At 42.0% G+C, this 22108-nt stretch overlaps 1 protein-coding gene across 9 annotated transcripts in view; it reads right to left on the reverse strand.

Annotated features, from left to right (window-relative positions):
• The window catches only part of Fam110b (family with sequence similarity 110 member B), a 143671-nt gene that overhangs the window by 74375 nt on the left and 47188 nt on the right, over nt 1-22108 (reverse strand). The window contains exons 1-4 of one of the 9 annotated variants that reach the window (XM_029476528.2): nt 11273-11292; nt 9655-9794; nt 8842-9022; nt 8630-8743 (exon numbers count right to left, since the gene is read on the reverse strand). The exons of 7 other annotated variants lie outside the window; for them this stretch is intronic. The gene's annotated coding sequence lies outside the window, so the exon portion shown is untranslated. Of the gene's footprint in view, nt 1-8629; nt 8744-8841; nt 9023-9654; nt 9795-11272; nt 11301-22108 lie in introns of those variants that run through there. One more of the 9 variants, XM_085839504.1, reaches the window with a different exon arrangement.

Here is a 22108-nt window from a genome sequence, read left to right on the forward strand (position 1 = left end):
GGTTTCAGTTTTGTTTACTTTGTGAACCACTGAGCTAAACCACAGCCCTGCCATGGGTATGCATGTGCACCTAGCCACTGGAGCCTGTGCAACCCATCAGTGGCACAGCACTGAGGGTGGTGACTCCCTCTCCCACAGCTCTCAGGCTGCTAACAACTCCCTTTCAGGGAGCAGGGACCCACAGGTACCTCATCCATCCACGACTGCACAATGGAGGACCCAGGCTTGTATAGGCTCTGTGCTGTAACCATATTTGCTGTGAGTGCATTGGGGCAGTGGCCAGGCATCCATGCCGTCCTCCCCAGCAGCCAGCTTACATCCTTTCTACCCTCTCTTCCTCTAGGATGGCATGGCCACATCATTTTACAGATACATGTAGCTCTATGACTTTATGTATACATAAAGGTCTTGCAAAAATGCTGGGTGTGTAATTTTCATGTCTAGATAGTAGAGACAATGGATGTATCTGAACTGTTTCATTTTATACATTATTATGCTACATTAAGCATAAATATTTTATAAAATGGAATCCTCCAATTTAGAATCAAGAAAGTAACAAAATTGTAGAAGGCATCATTAGGGATGACCGAGCCCAGGCATCAAAACATGAGCTCTAGCACTGCACTATACGGTCAGTGCCTAGGTGACCAGTTGGGATTAGTAGCAACCCACAGCTCCAGGGCACTGATTCTTGCTGCCTCATGCCTTGCTGGTCTGATCTGGCTTACCACCAGTCTATGCAGTACAGTCTGGCTCCACTAAACAGTTTGTAAAGATGGCCTCAGGAACAGGATTTTGATGGGCTAGCCATTCCCAACTATCACTCAAACAAGTGCGCTTGGAGCTGTGTGCAAATTTGTTGGTTACAGAGGCACTAGGAAAAGGGCCTGCTGGCACTAACGCAGTCCTCAGTGCTATATAAGCCTCAGCTATCTCATCCCTTAGATCTCTAGACACCTCTCTCCTTTTACCCAAAGAGATCTTTATACACTTGGATCATGTGGCCTGAGTTGAGAATCTCAGAAGAATCTGGCAAGTCTAAGGGATGGGGAAAATGGAAAGCAATTGATTTGTATAAAAAGTTAGAAACATCAGCATGACTCAAGATGGACTGGAACCTGGGTGTCTTTCTGAGGCTTGATGGTTTGTTACTACTATCCTAGGAATTGAAGTAAAACGAGGGAAAGAAAGCCAGCAGCATTCATTCCTGTGCCAGCTTATACTGACTACAATTTTACTTCCACAGTTCTGGAAAACGTGTGAATCATAGCTTAGTAACATTTGAAGATAATAGTTTTCTATGTCTCAAATATCATAAAGATATTTCCATTTATATGTGTTTTATGGTTAATTTCACTGTTCTTTGGGGCATTTGTTTTTTAAGTTCTACAAAAGAAAATAATGAGACAATGGGATTTCCTTAACAGACATTTACCTTTAAGCACATTGAACTGTATTCCGTCTGCAAGGCTATCTTCATCCAGGTTGCTACTGCTGTAATGAAACACCATGGCCAAACACAACTTGGGAGGGAAAGGGTTAATTTGCTCACAGTTCCATATAACAGCTCATCATCAAAAGCACTTACAGCACAAACCCACTCAAGTCACGAACCTGGAGGCAGGAGCTGATGTAGGGTGCTGCTTATGGGACTTCTCAGCCTGCTTTCTTATAACACCCAGGGCCATGAGCCTAGGGAGGGCACCATCCACAATGAGCTGGGCCCATTCCCCCAATCACAAATTAGGAAAATGTCTGACAGGCTTGCCTACAGCCCATCTTATGTAGGCAGTTTCTCAACTGAAGCTCCCTCCTCTCTGATGACTCTAGCTTGTGTCAGGTTGACATAAAACTAGCCAGTACAAAGGCTAAGTATGTAATTATCTATAAAGCCCAAAACTGTTTTTTTTTTTTCAATATAAAATAACCTCCTGCAGTTTCGTCTCAGAATGCTGTGCTTTTCATGACCTGTATCTGGCTGCTCCGTGTGTCCCCTGCTTATACATCACAATACAGGTACATGTCCTGTTCAAAGTTTCTTTCTAGCAAGGAAACAGTTTTCCTGGTTACATAATCCTGTTAAGAGCACTGGCAATAATTATCGTACCCTTTTCATTTCAGGAGTGTTAGTCTTCTACAGCATTCATCACTCAGTAATTTGAACAAGAAAAGTATTGTGTCCTTCAAGAATGATGAAGTTACATAAAAAATAATACTCTCTTGAAAGAAGGAACCAGAGAATAGTTTCTAAATAAAGATGAAAATCTGTGTCACATATTTAAGGATCTTTCTTAGGTGAACAATATACACACTATGGACACAATAAAAGCAGTTCCTTTAGACATTGTTGGGATAGCCTGTGTGTCTCTGGTGAAAATCTTCGTCTGAGCTGTGGGTTGTGGCTGCATACATACGGAGGGCATCATTCTAAACATAAAGGACCCAGCAGAATAAGCACAAGAGAGAGACAAGTTTATTCCTCTATTACTTTTATCATGTGTGTGTTACTAGTCCTGGAAGTGAACTGCAAGATACTATATCATTTCTTAGGCTTCTCTTTTATTTTATATTCAAAGTCTGATTGGAAGGGAACTCAAATTTGATTATATCCCTCTCAAATGTCTGTTCAGGGTCTCTGCCAGCCAGTGCCCTGTTTAGAGAGCTACCTTAATTCCACTGCAGGCAGATTCCCTCGGAGGGAAACTTTCCATTTCTCTTACACATACAAGAATATGACAGATAGGTTTTTATCCAAAAAATATGGCTCAAGCCCACAAAAGTGGCTTTGTACTAATCACATAGAAGCTTCAAATTAATGTCCAAGAATCATTCTTTAACAGGCAAGTGTCCCAAGTACCTAAGAGATTAGCAGAGAAGTGACCTAGGGTCCCCAGGGCAGAGTCCAGAACTGTCTGTGATGTACCCTTATGATATTCCACATGCCATAGACCAGAGATGTTTTGTGGCTTTAACCATCTTCCCCATGATGAATAAGGAGGAACTTCAAATGTATTTCTATTTTACCAACAGAAGCCATGTGATGCAAGCCCTGTACATACAAGGTACCTTGTGTTCCGTATACTTGAGGGCATTAGGCTAAGAGTTAGCTTTTGTGTTAGCTTTTAGTTTCTGTAACAAATATTGGAAATAAATCAACTTAGTAGATGAAGATGAATTTAGTGTACAGGTTTGGGCTTTCAGTTCATGAGTGTTCTATGGATTGGGTCTTATGTTGTGCATGACACAGTGACAGGGTACAGAGCACGGTAAGATTCTTCATTGCCTTGCTCCTCCAGCAGAGTGACATGGTCTGACTCCTGAGAATGAATGTTCCAGCTCTTCTGCTGGGATGCCTGACATCACAGAGCCAGGGCTCTCCCATGGGTCTCCTTTCTTGGACAGGAGCGACAGAGAAACAGGGAGGGAAGATCTTTTGATTTGCTTGTCATTTTCTTAAAATGCCCTCATTTTCAGTAGCTGTTACACACAATGTCTCCTTGTTCTTTTTGCAAAATCATCTATGCTCTCCCAAAATATGCTGTACACTCTGTACCTTTTGGGAAAATGTATTTTACAGGAAAAAAATCTCCATTGGTAACCTAGAAAAAGCAACTGTTGACAATACTGGTTGGTTTCAGCACTGCTTAATTAGCTAGAATTTTGGTAAATGTATCTACTATATCTTCCTCTTTGATTTCCTAGTGTGGGCAACTCCTTATTCTGTGTTCACTCATGCCTTCACACACGAATCCTTTCTGTGTGACTATCTGACCCACATCACAGTGAGATGGAATGCACTGCACCACATTTTTCATATCTGAATAAACTGAAGTCATCCAACTGCAGAATGTATACTCTACCTGCAAAACTCAATGTCAGAATCATGCATTAATGATGGGTGCCTTGTGGCAGTGTGAGTCACTAGGAGCAGCTCAGATGGGTGGTATAAATATTCACAGAGATAAGAAAGGATCTTCCTACCTGAGGAGAACAACTGAACTGCCCCATGCAGTAAATTTAAGAAGGAAAGACAAGTGTCTGGAAGTGTAACAGCACAAGTACAATTGATTCTGACAGATACATTCAGAAAATTCAAAAGCATTTCAATACACAGTAAGGAAACAATTGGATACCCATTTAAAGAAACAGTAAACTGAGACCCCTGCTTCACCAGAAACAGCCACTTGAGATAGACCCAACCTGGGAATTACTCAACACACATGAACACACAAAGACTCGTTCAGCAACATTTACAGTAGCTTTCTTCAAAATGCTTAAGAGAAAACCATCAGACAGTATTAATAGGAGCAGAGATACACAAATGGTGGAAAGTGCACACAGTGGGAAACTACTTTCAACAGGGTATGACTAGGTATCAGATATGAAAGATGATGCTCAAAGACATTATACTGAATGAAAGGAACTATCCCAGAGATTACTTGCTGTATGGTTTCATTTATTGCATTTAAAACTAGATCCAACTGACTTATGCTGTCAGAAAAGAGAAATCACTGATTCTTGTCCAACTGTAAAGGAGTAAAAGAGAAAAATTTGCTGAGATGTTGCAAATGTCTATTCTGTAGCAGTTTCCTCCAAGAGTAAACCATTCATCTAGGGAGAGGGAGCTCCTTAAGACGCAGAATATTTACACCAAGGTAAAATAAAAAGCAGGTGAAATAATCCAACCTGAGAGGGAGCTCATTAAGCTCAGAAGTAAACACCAGCTTCAGGAAGTTCCTGAATCAGACCAGATAAACAAGGCTTCTCTCTACACAAGCTTGTATTGTTATACAAGGACAACTGAAGGATACTCTCATATCTTCTGAGCTACCAAAAAGAAGCAGAGACCAGTCAAGGTGGCTGGAAGAGGCTAAAACCAACCGTGTCTACCTGGAAAGGATACTCTCCAACCTGTTAAGTTGACTGCAGGTTGTACAATGTGCTCCAGATTTCCATTTTTTGTGAGCTGTCACCCATACTAGGATGGCTTTGGTAGCTTAGCTGTCTTTGAATCATTTCTGTTCCTTTTAAGTAACCTCTCACCCATATTCCTGTAACTAACCCTAATAAAAGTCACTGGCTCACCAAGTGGAACTTGGTGGTACCCCTACTCAGGTCTGTCATCAGTTCCCTATTGGAGTAAGCAGATATTTTCCTGTAGGCATAGTGTCAAGGAACAGTCTCTATGAGGGTGAATGTATTTGTCAGAATTTACAAACTGTGCACCTATAGTAAATGCATTGAAGCAAACTGGTACATAGTAAGTTTTAAGGCTCCCCCCTACACATACACACCTGCCAAAAAAATTTCTCCAAAATAAAACACTGATCTCATTTCTTCTTAACTTAAAATCTGAGTCATACTACTTCAAAGTTTCAAGAAACAAGAACTTGGAGCTGGGCTCTGGTAGGTGAGGAAATTGTTTTTTTTTTTTTAATTTTTTTAAAATTAATTTATTTTTTACACTCCATAATCTATTCTCCACACACACACCCCATCTACCGTTCGACCATTCCACATTCCATACCTCTTCCCCATGCCCCCTGTCTCCACATGGATGCTGCCCCCCCCCCCCCCGCACCTGACCACTAAATCCCCTGGGGCCTCCATTCTCTTGAGGGTTAGGTGCATCATCTCTGACTGAACACAGACCCCTTAGTCATCATGGAAATGCAAATCAAAACGACAATGAGATTCCACCTCACATCAGCCAGAGTGGCTAAAATCAAAACCTCAGGTGACAACACATGTTGGAGAGGATGTGGAGAAAGAGGAACACTCCTCCATTGCTGGTGGGATTGCAAACTGGTACAGCTACCCTAGAAATCAATCTGGCGGTTCCTCAGAAAATTGGAAATATATCTACCTGAAGACCCAGCTAAACCACTCTTGGGAATATTCCCCAAAATGCCCCACCATACCACAGGGGCACGTGTTCCACTATATTCATAGCAGCCTTATTTGTAATAGCCAGAAGCTGGAAACAACCTAGATGTCACATAACAGCAGAATGGATACAGAAAATGTGGTTCATTTACACAATGGAATACTACTCAGCTATTAAGAACAAGGACATCCTGAATTTTGCAGGCAAATGGATGGAACTAGAAAATATCATCTTGAGTGAGATAACTCAGACCCAAAAGGGCATGCATGGTATGTATTCACTAATAAGTGGATATTAGCCAAAAAAAAAAAAAAGAAGAAGAAGAAGCATAGAATACCTAAAATACATTCCACAGAACTCAAAAAGGTCAACAAGCTGAAGTGCCCAAGTGAGGACACCTCAGTTCCACTTGGGAGAGAGAAGAAAGTTGTTTGCAGTTTCAAAAACAAAAGTATCCTTTTAGAGAGTTCTAAAGCATGCCAGTAAGAAAACACCATTGCTTGGGTAAAGTGACTCCAGTGACACTATGCAGGGCAAGCAAGAGTATGGCAGGGTGCTCGCCACTGAGTGAAGGAGAAGAAAGCAGTGCCAGTCCCTGGTCAGGTTTTGCTTCACGCTGTCCCGGGCACACTTATACATGCTCGGCCCACACTGGACAGCATCAGTCATTTGTTCCAGCAGCCACTGAGAAACATAACTGCTGTAGTCACATGGTGATGGAGAACACTGGTGGAGAGACCACTAACCTCATACAGTCCACACAGGAATAAACAAAGGAAGAAAATCAAAATTGAAAAGTAGAAAAGATGCTATTCTAATTTGCTGTTTTGTTGCTGTGGTTAGCTTATGATAAAGGGAAGGAAAAGGCTCATCTGGCTTGTATTGTGAGTAACAGTTTACCATTAGAGTATATTAGGTGCTCAAGCAGGAAATAAGTGGAACCCAGGGAGGAATGCTGCTCACGGGCTAGCTCACTGGTGCATGGTTAGCCCACTGACTCATACAGCTGGGGCCAACTAGCCTAAAGCATGATGCTGTCTACTGCGGGCTAAAATCAAAACAGTCTTTGACAGATGGAAGATTCTCTCTTCCCAGGTGACTCCAGGTTATAACAAGCTGACATTAAGAACTAATCAGGACAAATGTTTTAAGCCCCAAGGAAGTAAACCACAGTCTAAGTATCTCAATATCCAAGAAGTAGCCTTGCAAATAACTTTGCACTCAGCACTCAATTATGCCCATACACAGACACCTGTGTGTGTGTGTGTGTGTGTGTGTGTGTGTGTGTGTACCTGTAAGTGCATGAGTGTCAGCATGCGTGTACATGAAAATGTCCACCAACTCTCTGGGGCCTCTTATCAATGATCCCAATCCATTTCTCTATTTATGTCAATAGCTTGTATTTCAGGTTGTAACAGAAAAGAGAGATGCCTGAAGGAATCCATGAGTTTACCACCCCAAGCCCTAAAAATTAGAGAAGAACCCTGTAGGCTACCCACAGACTGCATAGCAGGAGCTCCAGCTAAGTGTGGTTACGGTAGTGAATTTGCTTTTAACATTGGTGTACATAAGTCAAGCAGTAATTAGATTTTGCTGCACTGAGCAAGAACTGTCTGTCAACCTCCCCCACCAGCCACAGACAAGTAGCCCATTGCCATTCAGAGCACAAGTGTCTTTATATTGAGCCTTGTCTTCAACCTTAGTAGTAAAGTGCAGGACTAGAGAGAGGTGCAGTAAGTCACAGAGCTCAAAAATCCATATTGTGTGGCAATAAGACTGGGGATGGGATGAACAAGGCTGGGGGAGGGGATATGAATTGGGCACCATGGAACATGACTTAACAACAAAGGGTCACATCAGTTTAACGAATACAGTAGTCTGAAAACGAACCAGCTTATAAGAAAAGCAGTGTTGCAATCTTCACAGACGCAGACATAAGACATGGACACAACACACAGACAGAGGACGCAGAGTGAAGTAAGAAACCATATGATTTTAGTCAAAGCAAATCCAACCTTAGGACATAAACATATCATCTTGGACACTTCCTACAGGAGGCTGAACCCCATCGGCACATGCATGAACTACATTCTCAGAAGAATTTTAGTTCTAAATGGTATCAAGTTCTGTGAAGGGAAAGCTAACTTTATAAACTTTTGGCACAATACTCCTTAAACCTAGGGCCATGTGCATAACTAGGCAAGCACTCTACCCCTAAATTATTTCTCCAACCCTCTTCTTACTTTTTATTTGAGTCAAGGTCACATTAAGTTGCCTTTGAACTCATTCTGTTGCCCAAGAAGGTCTTACCTTGCAATTCTCCTGGGCACACCTTCCCAGGAGGTAAAATTGCAGACCTTCACTACCAAACAAAATATCTATGTACCCTTAATCTGATCTGATGGGTTTTGTTTTGGTTTGGTTTTTGGTTTTTCCAACTTATTAAAAATTTTAAAACTGCAGAAATTGAAATAGTAATAGAAATCCAAATACCAATGAAGTATTATTTCAAACTGCTGACCATCTTCTATTAAGAACTCATCCTGGGAATTTTCAAAGCCCAAACATGAATTATAACGAAATCATTTTATGAAAGTTTTAGATTTTAAAAAGCTGTATGTGATGGCCTGAGGATTGGAACACTTTTCATCAACAACCACGCAGTGTTTCAGGTCATTATAATATGAAACCAGCCACATTTAAAGCCTAAATGACCATATATGCAAGTTAATAAAATGTTACCTGTATAACAGAAGAGTGGATTTGTCCCAAAGACCATAGGTTGCCAACCAGTAATGTAGATGAGACTAAAACATTATATAGATTTCAGCCTCCAGTACATATTGGAAACTGAACCTTCAGAGAAAGAAAAGAACAGAAATAAGCAACTGTCTGTCTCCAAATGTACATTATACATTAGATGCAGGAATTCCAGGCTGTTGCTAATTTCTCACCATGCAAGAGGAGATATAGACTGGGTATCTTTCCCACACAAAGCCTGTGAGCAGGTGCTAATGTGGCTCACTGCTGGAGACAGTGCATAAGCTGTATGAGGTTCAAGGATTCCGAAGGAGTGTCACTTGTAAGAGCATGGCTGATCTGCCTGGAATCAACATTCAACAGGCCCAGTACACACTGAAAACAAAAAAAGAGTCAGATGCCTTACTTATGAGAACAATTTACTAAACCTCAGGAGGGAACTGAAACTATCATGCTGTGAAAAACACATAAAATAATAAGGGGACCAGAGGAAAATAGGGCACATCCTTCCCAAATGGCACAACAGGGGCTGGGGGATTATATCACAAGCAAAAGAAAATAGTAGCTAAGACCCAGTCTTTACACAAGAACAGCACAACAGGGGCTGGGGGATTATACTCACAAGCAAAAGAAAATAGTAGCTAAAACCCAGTCTTTACACAAGAACAGCACCTGCCATGGACATAACCAGCACACTGACAGGCTCACCTGAGAATGTCACCTACCACTCTCTTTAGGATATCACACCATACACTGCAGCACACATCTGTCCCAGTCTTGTTTTACCATCCTTATTAGAAATCCCAAACTACACGTTTTTCTTCCACATTCTCACTTTCATCTCACTAAAACGAACTGCTCAGGAGTCAGAGAACCTTGTCTCTTTCTTCCTGTTGCAGACCTGGCTTTCAGGGCAATGCTCTGGCAAAGCCAGCTCTCAATAAATACTGTTGGAATTAGTGTGTGTCATACTCGAGGCAACTTTTCCATAAAGCACTGGGACCTACCATTTCTCTCTGCAGGATGAGGGGATGGCTGCACCCACTTTCTACTGCTGTGGAACTTTTGCTTAGTATAAAAAGATGACATTAAATGTTGGCCTTCCCATGGCAACAGAGCAAGAGTTTTATTTTCACTTTGAGCTCCCCTGTGAACATGGAACATTTTAGTCAACTCTGTGGTGAGAATTCTACATTGAGTATTTGAAAGCCAGCATTTTACTCTTATATAAAAACAGATGTCTCCACTCTCAGGTTCCCAGGCTCCAGATAAATTTTTTTGCTGTATGTTTTAAATTTAAAAATTATTTAAACAGGACAAAGAGCAGGAAGTAAAATTCAAACTTCCTTTGAATACAAATTTGGGGGGAATCACAGAATTCTGATCATGTGTGTGTGTTTGCAACAGAAAGGCATGGGTGTCAGAAACAATGCACAGCTTGTCACTATAGTAAACGGTACCAGGGAACCCCAGGCCACCTCATTTAAAGCAGTGCCACTTTTCTGGAATAGGTAGGGAACAAAGTAAGGCCAGACACCATAACCTCGTATAATGCGCACTAGGCGCCTATGGATGCATACTTCTCTGGCTGACAACTTCTATGAAGTGAGTTCAAGATGTACACATGAGTAAAGTATACCCAGGAACATACATGGACGCTCCTTAGTGAATTCACCCAGGGTTGCCTAACAGCACACCCAGAAATCCCCTCTGACAAGTAAGTCAGCAAGTCTCTAGAAAGCAGCCAGACTCCTTACTGTGTCTTTAACTCAGCTTCTTTTCTTATTAGCTCTGTTAATAATGATGTCACTACAATGCATTCTAAATTGCCCTTGTCTGTGATGCAAGCACATTTACGTCTTAATTCTTGACCATGTGCTGCTTCTGGACTCTTGCCGTTTGTCCTCACTACTGTCTACACCAAACCAGTGTTTGTCAGATCTCTGATTACCAACTCAGGCTGGCTCCCTGTAGCCCATCTTGTCAAGTTCACCATTCTCCCTGGGATGGGCCCTGACTGTTGATAACAAAGCCAGGCTAAACCTTTCACTTGGTCTAGTTTAGGTTTGGTGTTGAATGTATGGCTGCATGTTTGACTCCAGGCCTCATCTGCCCACTACTAACTAGGGGGGCAACTGACCAAAATATACAGATGAATGAATGAAATTATAAGCTCAAATCTCCCAGTCCTGATAAGTAACAACATACAGGACGTACTCCTTTTCTCTCCCATAGAAAAACTGTAAGCTTAGGAAGAAAGAATACCCATGAAAAGTAGCCTGCAACATGTTTAAGTGATATGGTTATGATGGTTCAGTGAATGATGATCACACACTCAACAGGGGACCCAATACAATGAGGTCATAGCAATGAGGTAGCGCAGTATAATAGTGTGTTTGTGGCACAGTGCCAGTCACATGAAAACAATACAAACACTGCTGGGCTGGGCACTCTTCTTGATGAGAAATGACTGTTGCTGGCATATGCACTATCCTTGCCAGTACTGGGATTAAACCTAGGGGCTTCCACATGCTAGGCAATTTCTCTAACACTGAATTACATTTCAGACCTTTAAAACAATCCTTTGTATCTTTTTTAATTAGAGAGAAGGTCTTGTTAACTTACCCAGGCTGATGGCTAAGCTGCAATCAACCTTCTGGAATATCTAGGATCCAAAGATATATTATACTTTTGTCATTATGGTAGACTTCTACAGATATCTTTATTATATACTTAATATATAGCTTCAAAAGAAAAACTGTAAAACACTCTGTTATGTTATTCTAGAAGTAGCCTCACACATCTGCTGCTGTGTCACTGGACTGCACCACAAGGCCACGTGACTGCCAGCCTCACAATTTCCATCTTGTAAGTATACTGCATGATGCAGACAGAATTACCCAAGGACAAACTTCTTAGAGCAAGTGAGGCATGACTATTTGAGCACTGGAGTTAGTCTGGCAATTCCCAAGCATTTTAGCTGAACTTTCTTGGGGAGGCAGAATCCTTAAGTGACCCTATGATTTCCACTCGCCTGTGTTCACCTGAAAAATGTCCTAAGACAGTAACTCCAGGATTTACAGTGCAATCTGGTCTGCAGGAAAGGAGACAAGACAGCCCCGGGCCATATCACAAGCTTTAAAACAGCTCTGTCTGGTTGTTGACATATAAGAAAGTGCAGACACCAGATTTGTGCTCCTGAGAAGGCCTGCATGACTGACCTGCAAGTAGTTTCAAGTGGAAACGGAAAACAGTCCCCAGCTAGCAGTCAAGACACTGGAGCCACAGCCCTGTCAACAACCTGAGCTTGCTCAGATTCACCCCCAAGGCCTTGCCTGAGAACATGGCTATGCAACGCTAACACTGTCAAATCTTAGCCAAGGATCTAGCTGGCCTATGGTGGGCTCTGGTCCTCAGAACTGGGTGTTGTTTGTGGACTTTTGGACTAGAGAGCATTAGAGCATTAATGTGCTTTCCTGTGTTCACAGAGAAATAACAGCATTCCGTATGCACTGGAAACACTGCTCACTGTCCCCACAGACCTGAGCACTCAGCCAAAGGCAGAAAAGCAGATGTCAGCAGCCGTCAAGAAGGCATCTACCCTCCCTACAAAACCGTGAGCTCTCAGAAGGCAGAGCCACAGGGCTGTAATGCCTTGATGACTTCTGTCTCCTGACCTATGTTTTCATAGGGACAATTTGCAAAACAATAATGGACAAGCTGCTTCTCTCAAGTGCTCAAACAGGAATCAGGCCTTTTGTGACATTGCATTAACGCCATTATCAATGACAGAAACAAAAGTAATAGAGCTTATTATTAGAAAGTCAGCAGCAGAGACTGTTTTGTCCGTTACTTTTCATCAGATAAATATGAACTACTAAATACAAATATTTATAAGAGAAATTACTGTTATTTCAATGTAGACCCACTTGTTCTGTGTCTACTCCATGGCAGACATTACACAGCACAGGTAAGTCAACCCTGGCTCTCCAAGCAGCCACCCTCTGCTAAGGAGGGGTGGGGATAGCTGCAGTAATGGAAAGCACTAACAAGAACTATGGTTTCAGAAATGAGTAAAATGATATATTTTATATTATATTTTAAGGAGGGTTGTAGTTTAAGGCTAACCTACAGTGTGTGATTTAAAAAAAGATACTGTTGTGAGGGGAAGCAGATCAGATGACTCGGATCCACTCTTCTAAGCACCAAAACAATGGGACAACGATAATTCCTTTTCCATAACATAGTGAGCATCCTGCGCGGAGCCCCACAGAACCTGTCCTAAAGGACACCTGAGCCTTCTATTTTTATCCTCTTGATATGAGCAGGTGATTTCCTCAAAAAATGTTTCTGCAGATGCTTTTGGATGAACTTAATTAGACAAAACCACTGCAAAGCCCTGTGGGCTGGACACCAAACTGCCAGCCAATGCTGAATGATGTGTAAGCAGGTAGTGTACAAAGCAGTTGAAGGAGATCTAGCACACAGATTTCCACAGAACACAGGATCCAGGGAATGAGAATCATAGGGCTTTCATGCTAGCAACTATACTAAGGCATAGGAAAAAATAATAACAGAAGTTAATGTTTAAATTAATTCTTACTTGGTGTAGTGGCTATTCCTGGTTGTCAACTTGACTATATTTGGAATGAACTACAATCCAGAATTAGAAGGCTCACCAGTGACCCTTATCTGGAGGCTTGGAGATCCTTATCTGGATCTTGGTATGGAGATCTTGAGCCATAGTGGCTATGGATTCCAGAAGATTAAATCTCCGAGTTTAAGGAGATTTAATCTGGGCTACACCTTTCATCTGGGATTAAAGGTGTGGTGGAACACACCTTTAATCTGGGCTACACCTTCTGCTGGAGACAATATAAGGACATTGGAAGAAGGGAGTCTAGCTCTTGCTCCTTCGCCTGCTTGCCGTGTGAGACTGAGCAACTGCTAGATCCTTGGACTTCGATTCACAGCTGCGACTGAACCATTGTTGGGAATTGGGCTGCCGACTGTAAGTCATCAATAAATTCTTTTACTATATAGAGACTACCCATAAGTTCTGTGACTCTAGAGAACCCTGACTAATACACTTGGACATTATATTTCCCTTTTAATTTTCACTCACTGAGACACCAAAAGGAAGCCAGTGTTTAAAATCCCCAAATCTCATCATTCATTATGTACATCAACAAGCACACAAAACCCTTTATGTCCTGTAACCAGTTTTTCACAAAAACAACCCAAAATGTATGGAGACAGGATTCCTGTATTACCCTGTGATAAAAAGTATGATTTAGTCTTAAAAAAAAAAAAGATAGGGAGAGGAGGAGGAAGGTGGGGGAGAAAGCAGACAGACAGACAGACACACACACATGCACAAGCACACACAGAGGCAGGGGCAGGGGCAGCGGCAGGGGCAGGGGCAGGGGCAGAGGCAGAGGCAGAGACAGAGTGTCAGTCGGAGAATGATGGACAGGGAACCTCGGGTCCACAGTTGTGTATTAGTGAGCCCCAGCTTGTTCTCATGGGCTCTAGGAACCTGAACAAGGAATTATGATTGAACAGGAGATGATCACTGGGCCCTTCCAAGGAAACAAAAATGGTATTGTAGATGTAGCTCAAAAAGTGCTCAGATAATAAAATTACTCAACCATCTTAAACCTCATTCCCCACATCCTCTCCAAACACTGGGCACACAGCTTCAGGTGTGTTTTCCTGTGGACAGATGAAATAAGCTGAAATTCTGAGGCACACTGTGTCACTGCTTTGAAGAATTGAAGAGTTTAACACAGGAAAGAAACCCACTAGATTTCTGTACTTCTGCTTAATTGGTGTCAGTCCTTAAATGGCAATTTTAGTACCTCTGGGAAACGTCCGTACTGTCACCAGGATTTTCTCTACATAACTTGTCTAATCATTTTTTCTTTGCTTTGCAAGTCTGGGACCATTACAGATAGAGACACCAACTCTAGAAACCTGACATATATAGCTAAGTCTCCTGACTTCAACATTCATGTCCTTAAAAGTCTATACACTATATGTGAAGCTAACTTATGTGAAGTTAACTTGCAGCTAACCCTGACAGCACAGTAGATCATGTCCCCATCACTGCTGCTCAGGAGAAAGCACAGTGGACAGTAGACTACACATGTATTTAAACCTAGCCACTGAGGTTGCCTGACTTGCAATCAATCAGTCTTCCTGTGAAATTAGTGTGGGGAGGTGGTGCATGCTGACAGGAACACTGACCTGCTGGGTGTGGGGGCCAGCAGTGCAGCTGCCTAGCATGCATAGGTCCTGCTTCCATACCCTGTAGCACCACAGGCACAAAGGAAAAGAAAGAATGGACTGCTTTTTGTCCTGGGGTGAGATCTGGACAAAGGTCTCGTTCTTTGGATCCCTGATCTAAGTGAGCAAGAAAGCAATTATATACATATAGAGTATACGGATATGGTAAAGGCTTTCTGTTCATTTCAGTTAAGTTGACAGGAGACTGTGCTGTAAAGAGAAATTTCATTATACACTGCACACTACAAAACAACAACAAAACCAAACCAAAACAACTACAGTATGTGGAACCAGAACTCCGACATTCATTTTTAATGATTAATGCCTGGCTATTAAAATTAAAACAGATTAAAAATATTGTATCTTATTATCTCAACTGTAAAATGAGCACTTCTCAGAATGACCCAAGTCATACAATGAATTAATTTCTGAATGGATTATGATGATTTTTTTACATTTCTGTATTTTATATGAATATTTAGAAAAGAACTTGTTTTGACAATTCTATTAAGTTAGTAATTCATAAAAAAGCAATATTTTACTACGTAATGCAGTTGAATTTGCTATCCTCATGCCTTAGCTTCCTAAGTATTTGTAAGAGGCACCAGGCTAGAACTGTTGTGAGAATTTAATTACACAAGATATAGAAATTAAATTATAGCCAATCTGCTCAATGAATATCTCATTTACTCCCCTTATGTTAAAATATTCTTAGCTGGAAGAATCATTTTTCTGTAGTATCCAATTGTGTATGTTCCCCTTAAGATACATATGTTGAAATCTAGTGAGCAAGGCAATGGCACTGGGGAAGCCTCTGAGTGGTTCTTTCATGCCCAATCCTAAGGGCAGAGTGTGCCTATGAAGGAGCCCAGCTTCTTCTTCAATTCTGCCATGTGAGACCACAGGAGCTGCATGCTTAAGGAAGGAGCCCTTGACAGTTCAGAGCCTGCTGATGGCTTCCAGTTGTTTCCACCTTCCAAAACTCTAAGCAATAAACTCCCACTGGTTTTAATTTACTTAGTCTAGTGTGCTTTATTATATCAGCCCGAATAGATTAGATACTCATTTTTTCTTTTAAAAGTATGGGTGGGTATTATTTTTCAACATGGACATTTGTGCACCACATGGATGTAGAGACTTCAGAGGCCAGAAAAGGGCATTAGATCCTGTAGAACTGGGATTACAGATGACTGTCAGCCACTATGTGTGTGCTAAGGATTGAACTTAGGTCCCCTGGAAGAGTAGCCAGTGTCCTTAACCACCAAGGAATCTTCCCAGCCTCAAATTAGATATACTTTTTGAAAGTGTGTCAGTCCCCTATTTGGTGCTATAATCTTAATACAGTTTCCTTACAAAACTACTCCTTGGTTTGCATTCCATACGGTATGGTTTTGACACACATCCAGAAGTACTTGAATTTTAAACAAAATTTGAACTCATGCAATCAATAAATGAACATGACCATAGGATGTAACTTGGATCTGAGTGGTTTTAGGGCAAAGGATAAAATGTGTATGTATCATCGAAAGGCATCACTTATAGAACTGTTTGCAGAAACATTTAAGTGTCCTACCTATTAAGCATGTGGAGACTGCTTTCAAACTGATGGGCAGATTACCTCTTCTACTTTGTGAGCATTTACTCAATTCCCTAAGTAGTCAAGGATGACCTTGAACTCCTGATCCCCTGCCTCCACCTTCAAACCGCTGAGATTACATGTGTGTGCCATTTATCAGTTAATATTCTGAGGAAAGATACAGTAGCCAGGAAAACTGTGAAGATGCTATCAGGGATAGACTCCCGGCACAGCATTCTGATTTCTACTGGCAGATCACATTCTCTGCTGCCACGTCACGGACTCCAGACCACACTTCCTAGGTGCGACATTCTTACTGCACAGACCTGCAACATACTATCTTGCCAATTAGTGTCACTCTACTAATTCTTAAAGTAATTAACAGACTACTAAGCTCTGACTTTTAACTAATTAAATCACGTTAAAGAGTTTTCATTTTAGCTAGATAAGTCACTATTGTCGAAAACAAAGTAGAATAAAATCTACATCACCAATTTACACAGAACATGTTTGTTTGCCCGATGAGTAGATAGAGGGTTCCATTTCCATCAATCCATAAAGTCTTCTGACAGTTCCAGGATATAAGATTATAGCCACAACCAGCATTTTGTTACAGTGTCCATGAGTCCCTAGAACAGGAGTCACATAGCTAGAAAGGCCCCTGAAGATAGGAAGTGTGAGCTAGCAGGGTTAGGACAGCTAGGTAAAGGTAGCTATGTGATATGAAAGGGAACATGGGGAAATCAGAGAGGGCTTTAATTACAAAAATGTAACCTCTCCCAAGCCTGAAGCTGGCAGAGCCAGGCCTTGACTTTGCTGCCACTAAGGAGATTATATAGGGTGGAGCCTGCCTCCCTAGATCACTCTATTGTTCAGCCACTGTCACTGTTCCTCTTCAAGATACTGCTACCTGCTGGGAAGCTGCCCAGCTATTCCTAAGACCACACCCTATCCTACACTCGGTCACCTGCAGCTGGGCTCCAAGATGAATGGTCAGGAATGGGCCTCCCCCTCCTTTATAAGCACATTCACCATTAAACATTTGAGCCTTGATCAGAACCTTGTCTTGGCTCCATTTCTCTCTCGTCCACCTAGTTCCCCTCTCTTTTCAGCCCCAGTTTGCCTCCCAGGTGTAACCCAGCTCATTTTAGCCGCAGCCTGGTTTCCAACAGTTTGGCGTCCGAAAGTGGGACCTGAGGAATGGCAGAAAAAACGCTGGAGGAACGCTGCTTGGTAATGGAGCTCCACGGAAAGGAAAGAATCAGAGAATTCGTATGGGGCACGGTGAAGCAACAGGTAAAGTGTTGCTGGAGGTGCGGAAGATACGGGCTAAGGTTGGAATCAGTGCTAACCCAATGCTAGATTCACTTAGGTCGGCAGCAATTTATCGGAACTAGGAACTGCTTTAGGCAAGAGGAAAAAGGGTTTAAATTAAATAATCAGGCAGATGTCCGCAGATGGGAGCTGCATCAGGCGGCAAAAACAGTGTTTGTAATAATAAAATAATATAGAGGAAAATGGATTTTGAAACTCTCCCAGAGGCAGAAAGAAATGTCGGGGATGCCCTGCCTTTTTCTCTCTAGCCCCTACAGCAGAAGTTCTCTGCCCTCTTTGTGTTGTCTAACATCTAGTGTCTGGTGCATCTCATGTCGATCCATGTGTGTTTTGTCTCGTTGTCTGAATGACTGAATGTTCTGTGTTTAATGTTGGAAAATTAAGATGGCTAAAACTTTATCTGCTGGTTCAGCAAGAGAGTGGCCACATGCTTTAGCCAGGATCAGACACAGCAGGAGAGCTCCTGCTGGAAAAACAGTTTTTTGAGAAACTGAGTTTGCAACCTCTTAGTTTTAAGGCAAATCGGCTGGTAGTGAACTTCCTAAGAAAATTCTCTGCAATCGTGATTATTGCATTAAGCTAATGACAAGGTGCTTTTTGTCTTATAATTATAGCTAGAAATTTTGAAATGCTTTGGTTGGTCTAAATTTATTAGGCTCGTGTAGCCACTTCATTTGGCTTTTTACTGGTCTTAGAGGTGTAATATGCTCTGTGTGTCTTCATCACAAGATTATTAGCTTATAAGTTATTGGGTATGATCTAAAAGGTATAACGCTGGTTACTAAAAAGTTAGTTTTAAATAGCTAACTCAGGTTTGGAGTCTTTCAAACACGTGGCATAAGGCAGGCCATGAGGCTGGGCCTCTAAAGATACTTCTAGCTGAGATAATATTTAATGTGATTCTTATCTTAGAAAGTAGAATTAAAGATAAGATTTAAAGCAATGTCTCTTTAATGAAGCATTGAAACTTGCACTGTCATGCATTCATAGGTATAAATTGGCAGCCAAATTTTGCAACATGATAGTGAAGTTTTGATGTTGATTCTAAGGTGATAAATTGTTTTGAAATTGGGTTTTGCTTTCCCAAGGTTGTAGTTATAGTCTAATATTGCAAAAGAAACTTAATAATTCCGAAATCTGTCCTCACAGCAAGAGGAACTAAGCTCAGAGCAGCCTCTACAGGGGTGTGTGTAACCCAATTCATGTTAGCCGCAGCCCGATTTCCATCAAAATAGGGAAGGAAGGAGAAAAATACAAGATAGGAAGAGGAGAAGGAGGGAAAATAACAATAAGGATGTCTAAAAACGTCATGAAGAATTATGGTTTTATTCACCCAAAATTGCATATATTACATATAAGTATGTGTGCACATATACATGAATAATTTAAATGAAGTTATCCTACTTGGGCTGATAATGGTCCCACCAAGAATCATTGACTCTAACAAAATCATCAATAACAGGCATAAGAAACCCATTTAAGATGTTAGTTGGGGGAGTCCAAGAAGCCCTCAAAACAATCTAGGCTGTTGCTGTTGACTTACGTTGCCGCTATGGTGTTGAAAGCGAGTCTCTATTGAAGAAGACACACATACTTTGGACACAGGACTCAGAAGACTCAAGTTGGATCTTAATTTAAAGCCTTCTTTCTGAGGATGAGCTTCCATAGTCCAGCAGGTATGAACCCTGCCAAGGGAGGAAAGCAATTGCTCTACCCAGCTGCAGCACCTATGAACCACAAGAGTAACCAGCACTGGCCGAGGATCAAAAGGGCAATGGTGACTCAAATCTTGGTGGTAACAATCAGATCTCTAATTGAACTTAAAAGACTCACTCAACATGGGGGGATTCATATTTGCTACAGAAAACCCAGCCAAATACCCAAGGCGAATAAGGTCACAAATCTTATGTGGGAGAACCCACAACCACCACTTAATAAGCCAGAAATATTTCTTTCTTTCTTTTTTTTCTTAGACATGGTTTCTCTGTGTAGCCCTGGCTGTCCTGCAACTCACTTTGTAGACCAGGCTGGCCTCGAACTCAGAAATCCAACTGCCTCTGCCTCCCAAGTGCTGGGATTAAAGGTGTGAGCCACCACCGCCTGACCAGAAATATTTCTAACTCCATTCTAAATATTTATCCTTGCATCCACAGATGAGTGTAACTCTCACATTCATCAAAAAACTTCTATTTGCAACAGGGACTAAAAGAGAAAACAAAAACTGGTCAAAATACAGAGATCAGGTGCTCCTAGGATGCCAAGTCCCAATGGACATATCTACTATACAATTCCCGCACCTAATGTTCAGAGATCATTACAGAATTGGTAAGGAGTTGAGCAGAAAGACAATAAGAGCCAGAGGAAATCTGTTGTGAGGTTGTGTCTCCTAGAAATGGCAGGGAAGTGTTAGCCATGATACCTCAACAATAATATAGAGGCCTAAACAAAACCAGAACCAATAGGAGCAATATAAATGCTACTGTGGAAGAGGGAACTCTCACTGGGCAAAGACAAAGAACTACAGGCAATTAAGAAATGCTGAGAGCATTATAGACTTCTCCAGGGATAAGCCCTTAACTAGTTATCCAGTACCCAGTGGTTAGTCCTGAGATACACACACACACACACACTCAGCACTAAATGATTCAGCAGGTATTATTTATTATATCTATGCGTGCGTGCAGTTGAGATGCAATTAGGGGAAAAACATGAATTGGAGAGAAAGCAAACGAGACACATTGGACTCAACAGAGTGAGGAAGGTAATAGGAAAAAAATGATACAATTATATTTTAGTTTAAATTTTGTAATGGCTAAAGGTCTTCAGAAAAAATTAATCAGTGATTATTTCTAAACAGCAGTGAAGGTTCCTGATAGAGAAGGAAGTTTTGAGGAGGTAACAGCTTTCCAACAATGGCCAAATCCTTACTAGGCAAGGCTTCATCTGGAAGGCATAGTCCAGAAACCCGAGGACGCCAACACCTGTTGGAGCACAAGGACCGCTGAGTGCACAGCTGCTGCTAGCACTTGAGCTGGCTCTTCCTGTGGCTTCCCCTCACAGTGAGAGGTATACTAGAGGACAGACATCTTCAGATTATGTAATCATCCAGGAACAAGACTCCATTCCTAGCAGGGTGCTACTGTCCCAAGGCTCTTATACCCTTCCTGCTGAGGGCCTGTTTTCTTTCATGTTACTTGAATGGCAGCCAATCACCAGAGTATGGCCTTTCCACCCTGAGAACCATAGCCTTCTCTGAAGTGTAATCAGTATTTAGATCCTGGGATCCCAATGGCAAAGAATGTTAGAACAAGCTGCAGAGCATCAGAGATCCAGGCCAATCTGAAGTATGAGATGAACACCTAAGAATCAGAAACTGACCTGGCATATTAATCAGCTTCTCTTTATCTATTTTCAACTTATTTTGATGTAGATGAGGTTCTTAGATATTGAAAACCACACATGAAAAAATTGTAAAAAGGAATTAAATGTAGATACGTAGTACTTCCAGCATCAGGCACACTGGTATGTACTGTGCTAGACAACTGCAAACCAGGCATGAAATGCTGGCATGTGGGCGGTACATTGTGGGACCTTGTGGGGTGGTGAGCTGTAATAGGCAGCCTGGTCCATGGTCCAGCTCAGGCTTAAAACCCTGGTGACCCAGCAGGTGAGTGTCGCCTACAATGGATGGAAGGTGTTTGCCATGCCCCCAGATACCAGGATCCTGACAGCAGGCCTCAGCTCTCCATAATTCTGTGGTTATCAGTCCCGTAGGGCAATGCCCCAAGCCCCTGGCATTCTGTCTGGACTCCACCCCCACAGTTACCTAGCAAGAACCAGGTATGCTCCTCCCCACAGTTACCTGGCAACAGCCAGGTAGGCCTGGCCCACTATAAATGGGGCTGCTTCCCCCCTCCTCTCTCTCTCTCTTACTCTTGCCCTCTCTCTTTCCCTCTTGCTCCCCCTCTTCTCCATATTCTCCTACCCCCTCTCTCCACGTGGCCATGGCTGACCTCTACTTCTCTACTTTCTCCCTCTCTCTGCCTTTCTCTGCCTCTACTACCCTCTTAGCTCCCCTTCCCTAACCTCAGGCCCACCCAGAGAAAGTGGGGTATGGTTTCACTCATCACAACTCTCTGCCATGACAACAAATGCTTTAAACCATGGACTGCCTCTTCTCATCAGGATCCACCACGCTAGAGCAATGGGGCAGGTCTTCCTTTAAAGAGCCACATCTAATCTCACACAGGAGGCCTCTCTGC

Source organism: Mus caroli, unplaced genomic scaffold (genome assembly GCF_978045245.1).
Source record: "Mus caroli unplaced genomic scaffold, Mus_caroli_1 scaffold_6, whole genome shotgun sequence".
Taxonomy (NCBI): Eukaryota; Metazoa; Chordata; class Mammalia; order Rodentia; family Muridae; genus Mus; species Mus caroli.